The sequence below is a fragment of the Calliopsis andreniformis genome, chromosome 11 (genome assembly GCF_051401765.1).
Source record: "Calliopsis andreniformis isolate RMS-2024a chromosome 11, iyCalAndr_principal, whole genome shotgun sequence".
Lineage (NCBI taxonomy): Eukaryota > Metazoa > Arthropoda > Insecta > Hymenoptera > Andrenidae > Calliopsis > Calliopsis andreniformis.
The window spans coordinates 10,297,359-10,319,739 of NC_135072.1; positions in this window are offsets into that span (position 1 = coordinate 10,297,359).

Here is a 22,381-nt window from a genome sequence, read left to right on the forward strand (position 1 = left end):
ATTATTCGTTTTATACAATGGAAAAACCGTTCTATTTATTTTGTATTTTATGCTTCGGGCGTTGACTTCTAAGGCCCTAACTATTCAATCTGTTGGAGCAAAGCCCTATGGTGAAGCCTAGGTTGCTCGGAAAGTAGAAATGACCATAAGTTTCATACTGGTTGCAATTATTCGTTTTATACGATGGAAAAACTGTTGCATCTTTATTGTATTTTATGCTTCTGGCGTTGACTTCTAAGGCCCCAACTAGTCGATCTGGTGTAACAACGCCCTAGAGTGAAGCCTAGGTTGCCCGGAACGTAGAAATGACCATCACTTTCAAACTGGTTGGAATTATTCCTGTTATGCGATCGAAAAACTGTTGTGTCTTTATTGCAATCTATGCTTCGGGCGTTGGCTTCTAAGGCCCTAACTATTCAATGTGGTGCAGCAACGCCCTAGGGTAAAGCCTAGGTTGCCCGGAAAGTAGAAATGACCATTACCTTCACACTGTTTGCAATTATTCATTTTATGCGATGGAAAAGCTGTTGTACTTATATTGTAATTTATGCTTCTGGCGTTGACTTCTAAGGCCGTAGCTACTAGATATGGTGGAGCAACGCCCTAGAGTGACGCCTAGGTTATCCGGAACGTAGAAATGACCATTACTTTCACACTGTTTGCAATTATTCATTTTATACGATGGAAAAGCTGTTGTATTTATATTGTATTTTATGCTCCTGGCGTTGACTTCTAAGTCCCTAGCAATCCCATCTGGTGGGGCAACACCCTAGAGTGAAGCCTAGGTTGCCCGGAACGTAGAAGTGACCATAACTTTCACACTGGTTACCATTATTCGTTTTATACGATGGAAAAGCTGTTGTATTTATATCGTATTTTATGCTTCTGGCGTTGACTTTTAAGGCCGTTGCTATTAGATGTGGTAGAGCAACGCCCTTGAGTGTCTCATAGGTTGCCCGGAACGTAGAAATGACCATTACTTTCACAACTTTTGCAAATATACATTTTATACGATGGAAAAACTGTTGTACTTGTATTGCATTTTATTCTTCTGGCGTTGAATTATAAGTCCCTAGCTATTCTATCTGGTGGTGCAACGCCCTAGAGTGAAACCTAGGTTACCCGAAACGTAGAAATGACCAGTACTTTCACACTGTTTGCAGTTATTCCTGTTGTATGACGGAAAAACTGTTGCATCTTTATTGTATTTTATGCTTCTGGCGTTAACTTCTAAGGCCCTAACCATTCCATCTGGTGAAGCAACGCCCTAGGGTCAAGCCTAGGTTGCCCGGAACGTAGAAATGACCATAACGTTCACACTGGTAGCAATTATTCGTTTTACACATGGAAAATCTGTTCTATTTATTTTGTATTTTATGCTTCGGGCGTTGACTTCTAAGGCACTAACTATTCGATCGGTAGAGCAACGGCCTAGATTGAAGCCTAGGTTGCCCGGAACGTAGAAATGACCATAGCGTTCACACTGGTAGCAATTATTCGTTTTATACATGGAAAATCTGTTCTATTTATTTTGTATTTTATGCTTCGGGCGTTGACTTCTAAGGCCCTAACTATTCCATCTGGTGGACCAACGCACTAGGCTGAAGCCTAGGTTGCCCGGAACGTAGAAATGACCATAACTTTCACACTGGTAGCAATTATTCGTTTTATACATGTAAGAACTGTTCTATTTATTTTGTATTTTAAGCTTCTGGCGTTGACTTCTAAGGCGCTAACTATTCGATCTGGTGGTACAACGCCCTAGAGTGAAGCCTAGGTTGCCGGGAACGTGGAAATGACCATAACTTTCACACTGTTTGCCATTATTCGTTTTATACGATGGAAAAGCTGTTGTATTTATATCGTATTTTATGCTTCTGGCGTTGACTTCTTAGGCCCTAACTATTCCATCTGGTGGAACAACGCACTAGGGTGAAGCCTAGGTTGCCCGGAACGTAGAAATGACCATAACTTTCACACTGGTAGCAATTATTCGTTTTATACATGTAAGAACTGTTCTATTTATTTTGTATTTTAAGCTTCTGGCGTTGACTTCTAAGGCCCTAACTATTCGATCTGGTGGTACAACGCCCTAGAGTGAAGCCTAGGTTGCCGGGAACGTGGAAATGACCATAACTTTCACACTGTTTGCCATTATTCGTTTTATACGATGGAAAGGTTGTTGTATTTATATCATATTTTATGCTTCTGGCGTTGACATCTTAGGCCCCAACTATTCCTTCTGGTGGTGCAACGCCCTATGGTGACGCCTAGGTTGCCCGCAACGTAGAAATGACCATAACTTTCACACAGGAAGCAATTATTCGTTTTATACATGGAAAAGCTGTTCTATTTATTTTGTATTTTATGCTTCGGGCGTTGACTTCTAAAGCCCTAGCTATTCGATCTGGTGGAGCAACGTCCTAGAGTGAAGCCTAGGTTGCCCGGAACGTAGAAATGACCATAACTTTCACACTGGTTGCCATTATTCGTTTTATACGATGGTAAAGCTGTTGTATTTATATCGTATTTTATGCTTCTGGCGTTGACTTCTTAGGCCCTAACTATTCCATCTGGTGGAACAACGCACTAGGGTGAAGCCTAGGTTGCCCGGAACGTAGAAATGACCTTAGCTTTCACACTGGTAGCAATTATTCGTTTTATACATGTAAGAACTGTTCTATTTATTTTGTATTTTATGCTTCTGGCGCTGACTTCTAAGGCCCTAACTATTCGATCTGGTGGTACAACGCCCTAGAGTGAAGCCTAGGTTGCCCGGAACGTAGAAATGACCATCACTTTCGCACTGGTTGCAATTATTCCTGTTGTACGATGGAAAAACTCTTTTATATTTATCGTATTTTTAGCTTCGGGCGTTGACTTCTATGGCCCTACCTATTCGATCTGGTGGAGCAACGCCCTACAGTGAAGCCTAGGTTGTCCGGAACGTAGATATGACCATAACCTTCACACAGGTTGCAATTATTCGTTTTATACGATTGAAAGACTGTTGTATTTATTTTGTAGTTTATGCTTCTGGCGTTGAATTCCAAGGCCGCAACACTTCGACCTGGTGGAGCAATGCCTCAGAGTTAAGTCTAGGATGCCCGAAACGTCGAAATGATCATTAATTTCTCACTGGTTGCAACTATTCATGCCATACGATGGAAAAACTGTTGCATTTTTATTGTTTTTTCTGCTTCTCGCTTTGACTTCTAAGGTCCTAGCTATTCGATCAGGTGAGGCAACGTCCAAGGGGGAAGCCTATGTTGCTCGGAACGTAGAAATGACCATAACTTTCACACTGGGTGCAATTATTCGTTTTATACGATGGAAAAGCTATTGTATTTATATTGTATTTTATGCTTCTGGCGTTGACTTCTTAGGCCCTAACTATTCGATCTTGTGGAGCAGTGCCTCAGAGCTAAGTCTAGGATGCCCGAAACGTCGAAATGGTCATTACTTTCGCCCTGGTTGCAATTATTCCTGTTATACGATGGAAAAGCTGTTGTATTTATATCGTATTTTATGCTTCTGGCGTTGACTTCTTAGGCCCTAACTATTCCATCTGGTGGACCAACGCACTAGGGTGAAGCCTAGGTTGCCCGGAACGTAGAAATGACCATAACTTTCACACTGGTAGCAATTATTCGTTTTATACATGTAAGAACTGTTCTATTTATTTTGTATTTTAAGCTTCTGGCGTTGACTTCTAAGGCGCTAACTATTCGATCTGGTGGTACAACGCCCTAGAGTGAAGCCTAGGTTGCCGGGAACGTGGAAATGACCATAACTTTCACACTGTTTGCCATTATTCGTTTTATACGATGGAAAAGCTGTTGTATTTATATCGTATTTTATGCTTCTGGCGTTGACTTCTTAGGCCCTAACTATTCCATCTGGTGGAACAACGCCCTAGAGTGAAGCCTAGGTTGCCGGGAACGTGGAAATGACCATAACTTTCACACTGTTTGCCATTATTCGTTTTATACGATGGAAAAGCTGTTGTATTTATATCGTATTTTATGCTTCTGGCGTTGACTTCTTAGGCCCTAACTATTCCATCTGGTGGAACAACGCACTAGGGTGAAGCCTAGGTTGCCCGGAACGTAGAAATGACCATAACTTTCACACTGGTTGCCATTATTCGTTTTATACGATGGTAAAGCTGTTGTATTTATATCGTATTTTATGCTTCTGGCGTTGACTTCTTAGGCCCTAACTATTCCATCTGGTGGAACAACGCACTAGGGTGAAGCCTAGGTTGCCCGGAACGTAGAAATGACCTTAGCTTTCACACTGGTAGCAATTATTCGTTTTATACATGTAAGAACTGTTCTATTTATTTTGTATTTTATGCTTCTGGCGCTGACTTCTAAGGCCCTAACTATTCGATCTGGTGGTACAACGCCCTAGAGTGAAGCCTAGGTTGCCCGGAACGTAGAAATGACCATCACTTTCGCACTGGTTGCAATTATTCCTGTTGTACGATGGAAAAACTCTTTTATATTTATCGTATTTTTAGCTTCGGGCGTTGACTTCTATGGCCCTACCTATTCGATCTGGTGGAGCAACGCCCTACAGTGAAGCCTAGGTTGTCCGGAACGTAGATATGACCATAACCTTCACACAGGTTGCAATTATTCGTTTTATACGATTGAAAGACTGTTGTATTTATTTTGTAGTTTATGCTTCTGGCGTTGAATTCCAAGGCCGCAACACTTCGACCTGGTGGAGCAATGCCTCAGAGTTAAGTCTAGGATGCCCGAAACGTCGAAATGATCATTAATTTCTCACTGGTTGCAACTATTCATGCCATACGATGGAAAAACTGTTGCATTTTTATTGTTTTTTCTGCTTCTCGCTTTGACTTCTAAGGTCCTAGCTATTCGATCAGGTGAGGCAACGTCCAAGAGGGAAGCCTATGTTGCCCGGAACGTAGAAATGACCATAACTTTCACACTGGGTGCAATTATTCGTTTTATACGATGGAAAGGTTGTTGTATTTATATCATATTTTATGCTTCTGGCGTTGACATCTTAGGCCCCAACTATTCCTTCTGGTGGTGCAACGCCCTATGGTGACGCCTAGGTTGCCCGCAACGTAGAAATGACTATAACTTTCACACAGGAAGCAATTATTCGTTTTATACATGGAAAAGCTGTTCTATTTATTTTGTATTTTATGCTTCGGGCGTTGACTTCTAAAGCCCTAGCTATTCGATCTGGTGGAGCAACGTCCTAGAGTGAAGCCTAGGTTGCCCGGAACGTAGAAATGACCATAACTTTCACACTGGTTGCCATTATTCGTTTTATACGATGGTAAAGCTGTTGTATTTATATCGTATTTTATGCTTCTGGCGTTCACTTCTTAGGCCCTAACTATTCGATATGGTGGAACAACGCCCTTGAGTGAAGCCTAGGTTGCCTGGAACGTAGAAATGACCATCACTTTCAAACTGGTTGCAATTAATCCTGTTGTACGATGGAAAAACTGTTGTATTTTTATTGCATTTTATGCTTCGGGCGTTGACTTCTAAGGCCCTAACTATTCAATCTTTTGGAGCAACGCCCTAGAGTGAAGCCTAGGTTGCTCGGAATGTAGAAATGACCATAACTTTCACACTGGTTGCAATTATTCGTTTTATACGATGGAAAAGCTGTTGTATTTATATTGTATTTTATGCTTCTGGCGTTCACTTCTTAGGCCCTAACTATTCGAGCTGGTGGAACAACGCCCTAGGGTGACGCCTCGGTTGCCCGGAACGTAGAAATGACCATAACTTTTACACTGGTAGCAATTACTCGTTTTATACAATGGAAAAAATGTTCTATTTATTTTGTATTTTATGCTTCGGGCGTTGACTTCTAAGGCCTTAACTGTTTGATCTGGTGGAGCAACGCCCTAGAGTGAAGCCTAGGTTGCCCGGAACGTAGAAATGACCATTACTTTAACACTGTTTGCAATTATTCCTTTTACTCGATGGTAAAACTGTTCTATTTATTTTGTATTTTATGCTTCGGGCGTTGACTTCTAAGGCCCTAACTGTTTGATCTGGTGGAGCAACGCCGTACAGTGAAGCCTAGGGTGCCCGGAACGTAGATATGACCATAACATTCACACAGGTTGCAATTATTCGTTTTATACGGTGTAAAGGCTGGTGTATTTATTTTGTATTTTATTCTTCTGGTGTTGACTTCTTAGGCCCTAACTATTCGTTCTGGTGGAACAACGCCGTAGAGTGAAGCCTAGGTTGCCCCGAAAGTAGAAATGACCATTACTTTCACACTGTTTGCAATTATTCCTTTTATACGATGGAAAAGCTGCTGTATTTATATCGTATTTTATGCTTCTGGCGTTGACTGCTAAGGACCTAACTATTCGATCTGGTGGAGCAACGCCCTAGAGTGAAGCCTAGGTTGCTCGGAATGTAGAAATGACCATAACTTTCACACTGGTTGCAATTATTCGTTTTATACGATGGAAAAACTGTTGTATTTATAATGTATTTTATGCTTCTGGCGTTCACTTCTTAGGCCCTAACTATTCGATCTGGTGGAACAACGCCCTAGGGTGAAGCCTAGGTTGCCCGGAACGTAGAAATGACCATAACTTTTACACTGGTAGCAATTATTCGTTTTATACAATGTAAAACTGTTCTTTTTATTTTGTATTTTATGCTTCGGGCGTTGACTTCTAAGGCCCTAACTGTTTGATCTGGTGGAGCAACGCCCTAGAGTGAAGCCCAGGTTGCCCGGAACGTAGAAATGACAATTACTTTCACACTGCTTTGCAATTATTCCTTTTATACGATGCAAAAGCTGTTGTATTTATTTCGTATTTTATGCTTCTGGCGTTGACTTCTAAGGACCTAACTATTCGATCTGGTGGAGCAACGCCCTAGAGTGAAGCCTAGGTTGCTCGGAATGTAGAAATAACCATAACTTTCACACTGGTTGCAATTATTCGTTTTTTACGATGGTAAAGCTGTTGTATTTATATTGTATTTTATGCCTCTGGCGTTGACTTCTAAGGCCCTAGCTATTGGATCTAGTGGAGCAATGCCTCAGAGTTAAGTCTAGGATGCCCGAAACGCCGAAATGGTCATTACTTTCACGCTTGTTGCAATTACTCCTGTTATACGATGAAAAGACCGGTGTATTTTTATTGTATTTTATGCTTCGGGCGTTGACTTCTAAGGCCCTAACTATTCAATCTTTTGGAGCAACGCCCTAGAGTGAAGCCTAGGTTGCTCGGAATGTAGAAATGACCATAACTTTCACACTGGTTGCAATTATTCGTTTTATACGATGGAAAAGCTGTTGTATTTATATTGTATTTTATGCTTCTGGCGTTCACTTCTTAGGCCCTAACTATTCGAGCTGGTGGAACAACGCCCTAGGGTGACGCCTAGGTTGCCCGGAACGTAGAAATGACCATAACTTTTACACTGGTAGCAATTACTCGTTTTATACAATGGAAAAAATGTTCTATTTATTTTGTATTTTATGCTTCGGGCGTTGACTTCTAAGGCCTTAACTGTTTGATCTGGTGGAGAAACGCCCTAGAGTGAAGCCTAGGTTGCCCGGAACGTAGAAATGACCATTACTTTAACACTGTTTGCAATTATTCCTTTTACTCGATGGTAAAACTGTTCTATTTATTTTGTATTTTATGCTTCGGGCGTTGACTTCTAAGGCCCTAACTGTTTGATCTGGTGGAGCAACGCCGTACAGTGAAGCCTAGGGTGCCCGGAACGTAGATATGACCATAACATTCACACAGGTTGCAATTATTCGTTTTATACGGTGTAAAGGCTGGTGTATTTATTTTGTATTTTATTCTTCTGGTGTTGACTTCTTAGGCCCTAACTATTCGTTCTGGTGGAACAACGCCGTAGAGTGAAGCCTAGGTTGCCCCGAAAGTAGAAATGACCATTACTTTCACACTGTTTGCAATTATTCCTTTTATACGATGGAAAAGCTGCTGTATTTATATCGTATTTTATGCTTCTGGCGTTGACTGCTAAGGACCTAACTATTCGATCTGGTGGAGCAACGCCCTAGAGTGAAGCCTAGGTTGCTCGGAATGTAGAAATGACCATAACTTTCACACTGGTTGCAATTATTCGTTTTATACGATGGAAAAACTGTTGTATTTATAATGTATTTTATGCTTCTGGCGTTCACTTCTTAGGCCCTAACTATTCGATCTGGTGGAACAACGCCCTAGGGTGAAGCCTAGGTTGCCCGGAACGTAGAAATGACCATAACTTTTACACTGGTAGCAATTATTCGTTTTATACAATGTAAAACTGTTCTTTTTATTTTGTATTTTATGCTTCGGGCGTTGACTTCTAAGGCCCTAACTGTTTGATCTGGTGGAGCAACGCCCTAGAGTGAAGCCCAGGTTGCCCGGAACGTAGAAATGACAATTACTTTCACACTGCTTTGCAATTATTCCTTTTATACGATGCAAAAGCTGTTGTATTTATTTCGTATTTTATGCTTCTGGCGTTGACTTCTAAGGACCTAACTATTCGATCTGGTGGAGCAACGCCCTAGAGTGAAGCCTAGGTTGCTCGGAATGTAGAAATAACCATAACTTTCACACTGGTTGCAATTATTCGTTTTTTACGATGGTAAAGCTGTTGTATTTATATTGTATTTTATGCCTCTGGCGTTGACTTCTAAGGCCCTAGCTATTGGATCTAGTGGAGCAATGCCTCAGAGTTAAGTCTAGGATGCCCGAAACGCCGAAATGGTCATTACTTTCACGCTTGTTGCAATTACTCCTGTTATACGATGAAAAGACCGGTGTATTTTTATTGTATTTTATGCTTCAGGCGTAGGCTTCTAAGGCCGTAACTATTCGATATGGTGGAGCACGGCCCTAGAGTGAAGCCTAGGTTGCCCGGAACGTAGAAATGACCATAACTTTTACACTGGTAGCAATTAATCGTTTTATACGATGGAAAAGCTGTTGCATTTAAATTGTATTTTATGCTTCTGGCGTTCACCTCTTAGGCCCTAACTGTTTGAGCTGGTGGAGCAAAGCCCTAGAGTGAAGCCTCGGTTGCCCGGAACGAAGAAATGACAATTACTTTCACACTGTTTGCAATTATTCGTTTTTTACGATGGAAAAGCTGTTGTATTTATATTGTATTTTATGCCTCTGGCGTTGACTTCTAAGGCCCTAGCTATTCGATCTAGTGGAGCAACGCCCTAGAGTGAAGCCCAGGTTGCCGGGAACGTAGAAATGACCATCACTTTCAAACTGGTTGCAATTAATCCTGTTGTACGATGGAAAAACTGTTGTATTTTTATTGCATTTTATGCTTCGGGCGTTGACTTCTAAGGCCCTAACTGTTTGATCTGGTGGAGCAACGCCCTAGAGTGAAGCCCAGGTTGCCCGGAACGTAGAAATGACAATTACTTTCACACTGCTTTGCAATTATTCCTTTTATACGATGCAAAAGCTGTTGTATTTATTTCGTATTTTATGCTTCTGGCGTTGACTTCTAAGGACCTAACTATTCGATCTGGTGGAGCAACGCCCTAGAGTGAAGCCTAGGTTGCTCGGAATGTAGAAATAACCATAACTTTCACACTGGTTGCAATTATTCGTTTTTTACGATGGTAAAGCTGTTGTATTTATATTGTATTTTATGCCTCTGGCGTTGACTTCTAAGGCCCTAGCTATTGGATCTAGTGGAGCAATGCCTCAGAGTTAAGTCTAGGATGCCCGAAACGCCGAAATGGTCATTACTTTCACGCTTGTTGCAATTACTCCTGTTATACGATGAAAAGACCGGTGTATTTTTATTGTATTTTATGCTTCGGGCGTTGACTTCTAAGGCCCTAACTATTCAATCTTTTGGAGCAACGCCCTAGAGTGAAGCCTAGGTTGCTCGGAATGTAGAAATGACCATAACTTTCACACTGGTTGCAATTATTCGTTTTATACGATGGAAAAGCTGTTGTATTTATATTGTATTTTATGCTTCTGGCGTTCACTTCTTAGGCCCTAACTATTCGAGCTGGTGGAACAACGCCCTAGGGTGACGCCTAGGTTGCCCGGAACGTAGAAATGACCATAACTTTTACACTGGTAGCAATTACTCGTTTTATACAATGGAAAAAATGTTCTATTTATTTTGTATTTTATGCTTCGGGCGTTGACTTCTAAGGCCTTAACTGTTTGATCTGGTGGAGAAACGCCCTAGAGTGAAGCCTAGGTTGCCCGGAACGTAGAAATGACCATTACTTTAACACTGTTTGCAATTATTCCTTTTACTCGATGGTAAAACTGTTCTATTTATTTTGTATTTTATGCTTCGGGCGTTGACTTCTAAGGCCCTAACTGTTTGATCTGGTGGAGCAACGCCGTACAGTGAAGCCTAGGGTGCCCGGAACGTAGATATGACCATAACATTCACACAGGTTGCAATTATTCGTTTTATACGGTGTAAAGGCTGGTGTATTTATTTTGTATTTTATTCTTCTGGTGTTGACTTCTTAGGCCCTAACTATTCGTTCTGGTGGAACAACGCCGTAGAGTGAAGCCTAGGTTGCCCCGAAAGTAGAAATGACCATTACTTTCACACTGTTTGCAATTATTCCTTTTATACGATGGAAAAGCTGCTGTATTTATATCGTATTTTATGCTTCTGGCGTTGACTGCTAAGGACCTAACTATTCGATCTGGTGGAGCAACGCCCTAGAGTGAAGCCTAGGTTGCTCGGAATGTAGAAATGACCATAACTTTCACACTGGTTGCAATTATTCGTTTTATACGATGGAAAAACTGTTGTATTTATAATGTATTTTATGCTTCTGGCGTTCACTTCTTAGGCCCTAACTATTCGATCTGGTGGAACAACGCCCTAGGGTGAAGCCTAGGTTGCCCGGAACGTAGAAATGACCATAACTTTTACACTGGTAGCAATTATTCGTTTTATACAATGTAAAACTGTTCATTTTATTTTGTATTTTATGCTTCGGGCGTTGACTTCTAAGGCCCTAACTGTTTGATCTGGTGGAGCAACGCCCTAGAGTGAAGCCCAGGTTGCCCGGAACGTAGAAATGACAATTACTTTCACACTGCTTTGCAATTATTCCTTTTATACGATGCAAAAGCTGTTGTATTTATTTCGTATTTTATGCTTCTGGCGTTGACTTCTAAGGACCTAACTATTCGATCTGGTGGAGCAACGCCCTAGAGTGAAGCCTAGGTTGCTCGGAATGTAGAAATAACCATAACTTTCACACTGGTTGCAATTATTCGTTTTTTACGATGGTAAAGCTGTTGTATTTATATTGTATTTTATGCCTCTGGCGTTGACTTCTAAGGCCCTAGCTATTGGATCTAGTGGAGCAATGCCTCAGAGTTAAGTCTAGGATGCCCGAAACGCCGAAATGGTCATTACTTTCACGCTTGTTGCAATTACTCCTGTTATACGATGAAAAGACCGGTGTATTTTTATTGTATTTTATGCTTCAGGCGTAGGCTTCTAAGGCCGTAACTATTCGATATGGTGGAGCACGGCCCTAGAGTGAAGCCTAGGTTGCCCGGAACGTAGAAATGACCATAACTTTTACACTGGTAGCAATTAATCGTTTTATACGATGGAAAAGCTGTTGCATTTAAATTGTATTTTATGCTTCTGGCGTTCACCTCTTAGGCCCTAACTGTTTGAGCTGGTGGAGCAAAGCCCTAGAGTGAAGCCTCGGTTGCCCGGAACGAAGAAATGACAATTACTTTCACACTGTTTGCAATTATTCGTTTTTTACGATGGAAAAGCTGTTGTATTTATATTGTATTTTATGCCTCTGGCGTTGACTTCTAAGGCCCTAGCTATTCGATCTGGTGGAACAACGCACTAGGGTGAAGCCTAGGTTGCCCGGAACGTAGAAATGACCATCACTTTCAAACTCGATGCAATTAATCCTGTTAAACGATGGAAAAACTGTTGTATTTTTATTGCATTTTATGCTTCGGGCGTTGACTTCTAAGGCCCAAACTATTCAATCTGTTGGAGCAACGCCCTAGAGTGAAGCCTAGGTTGCTCGGAATGTAGAAATGACCATAACTTTCATACTGGTTGCAATTATTCGTTTTATACGATGGAAAAACTGTTGTATTTATATTGTATTTTATGCTTCTGGCGTTCACTTCTTAGGACCTAACTATTCGATCTGGTGGAACAACGCCCTAGGGTGAAGCCTAGGTTGCCCGGAACGAAGAAATGATCATAACTTTTACACTGGTAGCAATTATTCGTTTTATACAATGGAAAAACTGTTGTATTTATATTGTATTTTATGCTTCTGGCGTGGACTTCTTAGGCCCTAGCTATTCGATCTGGTGGAGCAATGCCTCAGAGATAAGTCTAGGATGCCCGAAACGCCGAAATGATCATTACCTTCACGCTTGTTGCAATTGTTCCTGTTATACGATGAAAAGGCCGTTGTATTCTTATTGTATTTTATGCTTCAGGCGTAGGCTTCCAAGGCCGTAGCTATTCGATATGGTGGAGCACCGCCCTAGAGTGAAGCCTAGGTTTCGTGGAACGTACAAATGACAATCACTTTCACACGGATTGCAATTATTCCTGTTATAGGATGGAAAAACTGTTGTATTTTTATTGCATTTTATGCTTCGGGCGTTGACTTCTAAGGCCCTAACTATTCAATCTGTTGGAGCAACGCCCTAGAGTGAAGCCTAGGTTGCTCGGAATGTAGTAATGACCATAACTTTCACACTGGTTGCAATTATTCCTTTTATACGATGGAAAAGTTGTTGTATTTATATTGTATTTTATGCTTCTGGCGTTCACTTCTTAGGCCATAGCTATTCGATCTGGTGGAACAACGCCCAAGGGTGAAGCCTAGGTTGCCCGGAACGTAGAAATCATAATAACTTTTACACTGGTAGCAATTATCCGTTTTATACAATGGAAAAACTGTTCTATTTATATTGTATTTTATGCTTCGGGCGTTGACTTCTAAGGCCCGAACTGTTTGATCTGGTGGAGCAACGCTCTAGAGTGAAGCCTAGGTTGCCCGGAACGTAGAAATGACCATTACCTTCACACTGTTTGCAATTATTCCTTTTATACGATGGAAAAGCTGTTGTATTTATATTGTATTTTATGCTTCTGGCGTTGACTTCTTAGGCCCTAACTATTTGATCAGGTGGAGCAACGCCCTAGAGTGAAGCCTGGGTTGCTCGGAATGTAGAAAGGACCATAACTTTCACACTGGTTGCAATAATTCGTTTAATACGATGGAAAAGCTGTTGTATTTATATCGTATTTTATGCTTCTGGCGTCGACTTCTTAGGCCCTAACTATTCCATCTGGTGGAACAACGCCCTAGGGTAAAGCCAAGATTGCGCGGAACGTAGAAATGACCATAACTTTCACACTGGTTGCTATCATTCGTGTTATATGATGGAAACACTGTTGTATTTATATTGTATTTTGTGCTTCTGGCGTTGACGTCTTAGGCCGTAACTATTCGATCTGGTGGAGCAACGCCCTGGAGTGAAACCTAGGTTGCCCGGAACGTAGAAATGACCATAACTTTCACACTGGTAGCAATTATTTGTTTTATACGATGGAAAAGCTGTTGTATTTATATCGTATTTTATGCCTCTGGCGTTGACTTCTTAGGCCGTAACTATTCGATCTGGTGGAGCAACAGCCTGGAGTGAAACCTAGGTTGCCCGGAACGTAGAAATGACCATAACTTTCACACTGGTAGCAATTATTCGTTTTATACGATGGAAAAACTGTTCTATTTATTTTGTACTTTATGGTTCGGGCGTTGACTTCTAAGGCCCTAACTATTCGATCTGGTGGAGCAACGCCCTAGAGTAAAGCCTAGGTTGCCCGGTACGTAGAAATGACCATCACTATCAAACTGGTTGCAATTATTTGTTTTATACGATGGAAAAGCTGTTGTATTTATATCGTATTTTATGCTTCTGGCGTTGACTTCTTAGGCCCTAACTATTCCTTCTAGTGGAACAACGCCCTACGGTGAAGCCTAGGTTGCCCGGATCGTAGAAATGTCCATATCTTTCACACTGTTTGCAATTTTTCGTTTTATACGATGGAAAAACTGTTTTATTTATTTTGTATTTTATGCTTCGGGCGATGACTTCTAAGGCCCTAACTATTCGATCTGGTGGAGCAACGCCCTAGAGTTAAGCCTAGGTTGCCCGGAACGTAGAAATGACCATTACTTTCACACTGTTTGCAATTATTCATTTTATACGATGGAAAAGCTGTTGTATTTATATTGTATTTCATGCTCCTGGCGTTGACTTCTAAGTCCCTAGCAATCCCATCTGGTGGGGCAACACCCTAGAGTGAAGCCTAGGTTGCCGGGAACGTGGAAATGACCATAACTTTCACACTGTTTGCCATTATTCGTTTTATACGATGGAAAGGTTGATGTATTTATATCATATTTTATGCTTCTGGCGTTGACATCTTAGGACCCAACAATTCCATCTGGTGGAGCAACGCCCTATGGTGACGCCTAGATTGCCCGGAACGTAGTAATGATCATAACGTTCACACTGGAAACAATTATTCGTTTTATACATGGAACAGCTGTTCTATTTATTTTGTATTTTATGCTTCGCGCGTTGACTTCTAAGGCCCTAACTATTCGATTGGGTGGAGCAACGGCCTAGAGTGAAGCCTAGGTTGCCCGGAACGTAGAAATGACCATAGCTTTCACACTGGTTGCTATTATTCGTTTTGTACGATGGAATACCTGTTATATTTATATTGTATTTTATGCTTCTGCCGTTGACTTCTTAGGCCCTAACTATTCGATGTGGTGGAACAACGCCCCAGAGTGAAGCCTAGGTTGCCCGGAACGTAGAAATGACCATCACTTTCACACTGGTTGCAATTATTCCTGTTATTCGGTGGAAAAACTGTTGTATATTTATCGTATTTTATGTTTCGGGCGTTGACTTCTATGGCCCTACCTGTCCGATCTGGTGGAGCAACACCCTACAGTGAAGCCTAGTTTGTCCGGAACGTAGATATGACCATAACCTTCACACAGGTTGCAATTATTCGTTTTATACGATTGAAAGACTGTTGTATTTATTTTGTAGTTTATGATTCTGGCGTTGAATTCCAAGGCCCTAACACTTCGACCTGGTGGAGCAATGCCTCAGAGTTAAGTCTAGGATGCCCGAAACGTCGAAATGATCGTTACTTTCACACTGGTTGCAATTATTCATGCTATACGATTGAAGAACTGTTGCATTTTTATTGTATTTTCTGCTTCTGTATTTGAATTCAAAGGTCCTAGCTATTCGATCTGGTGGGGCAACGTCCAAGAGTGAAGCATAGGTTGCCCGGAACGTTGCTATGACCATATCTTTCACACTGGTTGCAATTATTCCTGTTATGCGATGGAACAACTGTTGTATATATATTGTATTTTATGCTTCTGGCGTTGACTTCTAAGGCCCTAACTATCCGATCTGGTGGAGCAACGCCCAAGAGTGATGCCTAGGTTGCCCGGAACGTAGAAATGACCATTACCTTCACGCTTGCTGCAATTATTCCTGTTATACGATGAAAAAACTGTTGTATTTTTATTGCATTTTATGCTTCAGGCGTTGACTTCTACGGCCGTAGCTATTCGATGTGGCGGAGTAACGCCCTAGAGTGAAACCTGGGTCACCCGTATCGTAGAAAAAACCATCACTTTCACACTGGTTGCAATTATTCCTGTTATACGATGGTAAACCTGTTGCATTTTTATTGGTTTGTATGCTTCTGGCGTTGACTTCTTAGGCCCCAACTATTCCATCTGGTGGAGCAACACCCTATGGTGAAGCCTAGGTTGCCCGGAACGTAGAAATGACCACAGCTTTCACACTGGTTGCTATTATTCGTTTTATACGATGGAAAAACTGTTATATTTATATTGTATTTTATGCTTCTGCCGTTGACTTCTTAGGCCCTAACTATTCGATCTGGTGGAACAACGCCTCAGAGTTAAGCCTAGGATGCCCGAAACGTCGAAATGGTCATTACCTTCGCACTGGTTGCAATTAGTCATGCTATACGATGGAACATCAGTTGCATATTTATTGTATTTTATGCTTCTGGCGTTGACTTCTTTGTCCCTAGCTATTCGATCTGGTGGAGCAACGCCCTAGAGTGAAACATGGATTACACGGAACGTAGAAATGACCTGTACTTTCACACTGTTTGCAGTTATTCCTGTTATACGATGGAACAGCTGTTGCATCTTTATTGTAATTTATGCTTCTGGCGTTGACTTCTTAGGCCCTAACTATTCGATCTCGTGGAGCATCGCCCTAGAGTGAAGCCTAGGTTGCCCGGAACGTAGAAAAGACCATAACTTTCACACTGGTTGCTATTATTCGTTCTATACGATGGAAAAACTGTTATATTTATATTGTATCTTATGCTTCTGGCGTTGACTTCTTAGGCCCTAACAATTCGATCTGGTGGAACAACGCCCTAGAGTGAAGCCTAGGTTGCCTGGAACGTACAAATGACCATCACTTTCACACGGATTGCAATTATTCCTGTTATAGGATGGAAAGACTGTTGTATTTTTATTGTATTTTATGCTTCAGGCGTTGACTTCTTAGGCCGTATCTATTCGATGTGGTGGAAGAACGCCATAGAGTGAAGCCTAGGCTGCCAGGCACGTCGAAATGACCATAACTTTCACACTGGATGCTATTATTCGTTTTATACATGGAAAATCTGTTCTATTTATTTTGTATTTTATGCTTCGGGCGTTGACTTCTAAGGCACTAACTATTCGATCTGGTGGAGCAATACCCTACAGTGAAGCCTAGGTTGTCCGGAACGTAGATATGACCATAACCATCACACAGGTTGCAATTATTCGTTTTATACGATTGAAAGACTGTTGTATTTATTTTGTAGTTTATGCTTCTGGCGTTGAATTCCAAGGCCCTAACACTTCGACCTGTTGGATCAATGCCTCAGAGTTAAGTCTAGGATGCCCGAAACGTCGAAATGATCATTAATTTCTCACTGGTTGCAACTACTCATGCTATACGATGGAAAAACTGTTGCATTTTTATTGTTTTTTCTGCTTCTGGCTTTGACTTCTAAGGTCCTAGCTATTCGATCAGGTGAGCCAACATCCAAGAGGGAAGCCTATGTTGCCCGGAACGTAGAAATGACCATAACTTTCACACTGGGTGCAATTATTCGTTTTATACGATGGAAAAGCTATTGTATTTATATTGTATTTTAAGATTCTGGCGTTGACTTCTTAGGCCCTAACTATTCGATCTTGTGGAGCAATGCCTCAGAGTTAAGTCTAGGATGCCCGAAACGTCGAAATGATCGTTACTTTCACACTGGTTGCAATTATTCATGCTATACGATTGAAGAACTGTTGCATTTTTATTGTATTTTCTGCTTCTGTATTTGAATTCTAAGGTCCTAGCCATTCGATCTGGTGGGGCAACGCCTCAGAGTTAAGCCTAGGATGCCCGAAACGTCGAAACGGTCATTACTTTCGCACTGGTTGCAATTATCCCTGTTATACGATGGTAAAACTGTTGCATTTTTATTGTATTGTATGCTTCAGGCGATGACTTCTAAGGCCCTAACTATTCGATCTGGTGTAGCAACGCACTAGGGTGAAGCCTAGGTTGCCCGGAACGTGGAAATGACCATAACTTTCACACTGTTTGCCATTATTCGTTTTATACGATGAAAAAGCTGTTGTATATATATGATATTTTATGCTTCTGGCGTTGACTTCTTAGGTCCGTACTATTCCATCTGGTGGAACGACGCCCTCGGGTGAAGCCTAGGTTGCCCGCAACGTAGAAATGACCATTACTTTCACACAGGAAGCAATTATTCGTTTTATACATGGAAAAGCTGTTCTATTTATTTTGTATTTTATGCTTCGGGCGTTGACTTCTAAAGCCCTAGCTATTCGATCTGGTGGAGCAACGTCCTAGAGTGAAGCCTAGGTTGCCTGGAACGTAGAAATGACCATAACTTTCACACTGGTTGCCATTATTCGTTTTATACGATGGAAAAGCTGTTGTATTTATATCGTATTTTATGCTTCTGGCGTTGACTTCTTAGGCCCTAACTATTCCATCTGGTGGAACAACGCACTAGGGTGAAGCCTAGGTTGCCCGGAACGTAGAAATGACCATAACTTTCACACTGGTAGCAATTATTCGCTTTATACATGTAAGAACTGTTCTATTTATTTTGTATTTTAAGCTTCTGGCGTTGACTTCTAAGGCCCTAACTATTCGATCTGGTGGTACAACGCCCTAGAGTGAAGCCTAGGTTGCCGGGAACGTGGAAATGACCATAACTTTCACACTGTTTGCCATTATTCGTTTTATACGATGGAAAGGTTGTTGTATTTATATCATATTTTATGCTTCTGGCGTTGACATCTTAGGCCCCAACTATTCCATCTGGTGGTGCAACGCCCTATGGTGACGCCTAGGTTGCCCGCAACGTAGAAATGACCATAACTTTCACACAGGAAGCAATTATTCGTTTTATACATGGAAAAGCTGTTCTATTTATTTTGTATTTTATGCTTCGGGCGTTGACTTTTAAAGCCCTAGCTATTCGATCTGGTGGAGCAACGTCCTAGAGTGAAGCCTAGGTTGCCCGGAACGTAGAAATGACCATAACTTTCACACTGGTTGCCATTATTCGTTTTATACGATGGAAAAGCTGTTGTATTTATATCGTATTTTATGCTTCTGGCGTTGACTTCTTAGGCCCTAACTATTCCATCTGGTGGAACAACGCACTAGGGTGAAGCCTAGGTTGCCCGGAACGTAGAAATGACCTTAGCTTTCACACCGGTAGCAATTATTCGTTTTACACGATGGAAAAGCTATTGTATTTATATTGTATTTTATGCTGCTGGCGTTCACTTCTTAGGCCCTAACTATTCGATCTGGTGGAACAACGCCCTGGGGTGAAGCCTAGGTTGCCGGGAACGTAGAAATGATCATAACTTTCACACTGGTCGCTATTATTCGTTTTATACGATGGAGAAACAGTTATATTTATATTGTATTTTATGCTTCTGGCGTTGACTTCTGAGGCCCTAGCTGTTCGATCTGGTGGAACATCGCCCTAGAGTGAAGCCTAGGTTGCCCGGAACGTAGAAAAGACCATAACTTTCACACTGGTTGCTATTATTCGTTCTATACGATGGAGAAACTGTTATATTTATATTGTATCTTATGCTTCTGGCGTTGACTTCTTAGGCCCTAACAATTCGATCTGGTGGAACAACGCCCTAGAGTGAAGCCTAGGTTGCCTGGAACGTACAAACGACCATCACTTTCACACGGATTGCAATTATTCCTGTTATAGGATGGAAAGACTGTTGTATTTTTATTGTATTTTATGCTTCAGGCGTTGACTTCTTAGGCCGTATCTATTCGATGTGGTGGAAGAACGCCATAGAGTGAAGCCTAGGTTGCCCGGAACATAGAAATGACCATAACTTTCATACTGGTTGCAATCATTCGTTTTATATGATGGAAGAACTGTTGTATTTATATTGTATTTTATGCAGCTGGCGTTCACTTCTTAGGCCCTAACTATTCGATCTGGTGGAACAACGCCCTGGGGTGAAGCCTAGGTTGCCCGGAACGTAGAAATGACCATAACTTTGACACTGGTTGCTATTATTCGTCTTATACGATGGAAAAACTGTTCTATTTATTTTGTATTTTATGCTTCGGGCGTTGACTTCTAAGGCCCTAACTGTTTGATCTGGTGGAGCAACGACCTAGAGTGAAGCCTAGGTTGCCAGGCACGTCGAAATGACCATAACTTTCACACTGGATGCTATTATTCGTTCTATACGATGGAAAGACTGTTATATTTATATTGTATCTTATGCTTCTGGCGTTGACTTCTTAGGCCCTAACAATTCGATCTGGTGGAACAACGCCCTAGAGTGAAGCCTAGGTTGCCTGGAACGTACAAATGACCATCACTTTCACACGGGTTGCAATTATTCCTGTTATAGGCTGGAAAGACTGTTGTATTTTTATTGTATTTTATGCTTCAGGCGTTGACTTCTGAGGCGGTAGCTATTCGATGTGGTGGAAGAACATCATAGAGTGAAGCCTAGGTAGCCCGGAACGTAGAAATGACCATCACTTTCAAACTGGTTGCAATTAATCCTTTTATACGATGGAAAAACTGTTGTATTTTTATTGCATTTTATGCTTCCGGCGTTGACTTCTAAAGCCCTAGCTATTCGATCTGGTGGAGCAACGTCCTAGAGTGAAGCCTAGGTTGCCCGGAACGTAGAAATGACCATAACTTTCACACTGGTTGCCATTATTCGTTTTATACGATGGAAAAGCTGTTGTATTTATATCGTATTTTATGCTTCTGGCGTTGACTTCTTAGGCCCTAACTATTCGATCTGGTGGAACAACGCCCCAGTGTAAAGCCTAGGTTGCCCGGAACGTAGAAATGACCATCACTTTCACACTGGTTGCAATAATTCCTGTTATACGATGGAAAAACTCTTGTATATTTATTGTATTCTATGCTTGGGGCGTTGACTTCTATGGCCCTACCTATTCGATCTGGTGGAACAACGCCCTAGGGTGAAGCCAGGGTTGCCCGGAACGTAGAAATGACCAACTCTTTCACACTGGAAGCAATTATTCGTTTTATACATGGAAAATCTGTTCTATTTATTTTGTATTTTATGCTTCGGGCGTTGACTTCTAAGGCACTAACTATTCGATCTGGTGGAGCAATACCCTACAGTGAAGCCTAGGTTGTCCGGAACGTAGATATGACCATAACCATCACACAGGTTGCAATTATTCGTTTTATACGATTGAAAGACTGTTGTATTTATTTTGTAGTTTATGCTTCTGGCGTTGAATTCCAAGGCCCTAACACTTCGACCTGTTGGATCAATGCCTCAGAGTTAAGTCTAGGATGCCCGAAACGTCGAAATGATCATTAATTTCTCACTGGTTGCAACTACTCATGCTATACGATGGAAAAACTGTTGCATTTCTATTGTTTTTTCTGCTTCTGGCTTTGACTTCTAAGGTCCTAGCTATTCGATCAGGTGAGCCAACATCCAAGAGGGAAGCCTATGTTGCCCGGAACGTAGAAATGACCATAACTTTCACACTGGGTGCAATTATTCGTTTTATACGATGGAAAAGCTATTGTATTTATATTGTATTTTAAGATTCTGGCGTTGACTTCTTAGGCCCTAACTATTCGATCTTGTGGAGCAATGCCTCAGAGTTAAGTCTAGGATGCCCGAAACGTCGAAATGATCGTTACTTTCACACTGGTTGCAATTATTCATGCTATACGATTGAAGAACTGTTGCATTTTTATTGTATTTTCTGCTTCTGTATTTGAATTCTAAGGTCCTAGCCATTCGATCTGGTGGGGCAACGCCTCAGAGTTAAGCCTAGGATGCCCGAAACGTCGAAACGGTCATTACTTTCGCACTGGTTGCAATTATCCCTGTTATACGATGGTAAAACTGTTGCATTTTTATTGTATTGTATGCTTCAGGCGATGACTTCTAAGGCCCTAACTATTCGATCTGGTGTAGCAACGCACTAGGGTGAAGCCTAGGTTGCCCGGAACGTGGAAATGACCATAACTTTCACACTGTTTGCCATTATTCGTTTTATACGATGAAAAAGCTGTTGTATATATATGATATTTTATGCTTCTGGCGTTGACTTCTTAGGTCCGTACTATTCCATCTGGTGGAACGACGCCCTCGGGTGAAGCCTAGGCTGCCCGCAACGTAGAAATGACCATAACTTTCACACAGGAAGCAATTATTCGTTTTATACATGGAAAAGCTGTTCTATTTATTTTGTATTTTATGCTTCGGGCGTTGACTTCTAAAGCCCTAGCTATTCGATCTGGTGGAGCAACGTCCTAGAGTGAAGCCTAGGTTGCCTGGAACGTAGAAATGACCATAACTTTCACACTGGTTGCCATTATTCGTTTTATACGATGGAAAAGCTGTTGTATTTATATCGTATTTTATGCTTCTGGCGTTGACTTCTTAGGCCCTAACTATTCCATCTGGTGGAACAACGCACTAGGGTGAAGCCTAGGTTGCCCGGAACGTAGAAATGACCATAACTTTCACACTGGTATCAATTATTCGTTTTATACATGTAAGAACTGTTCTATTTATTTTGTATTTTAAGCTTCTGGCGTTGACTTCTAAGGCCCTAACTATTCGATCTGGTGGTACAACGCCCTAGAGTGAAGCCTAGGTTGCCGGGAACGTGGAAATGACCATAACTTTC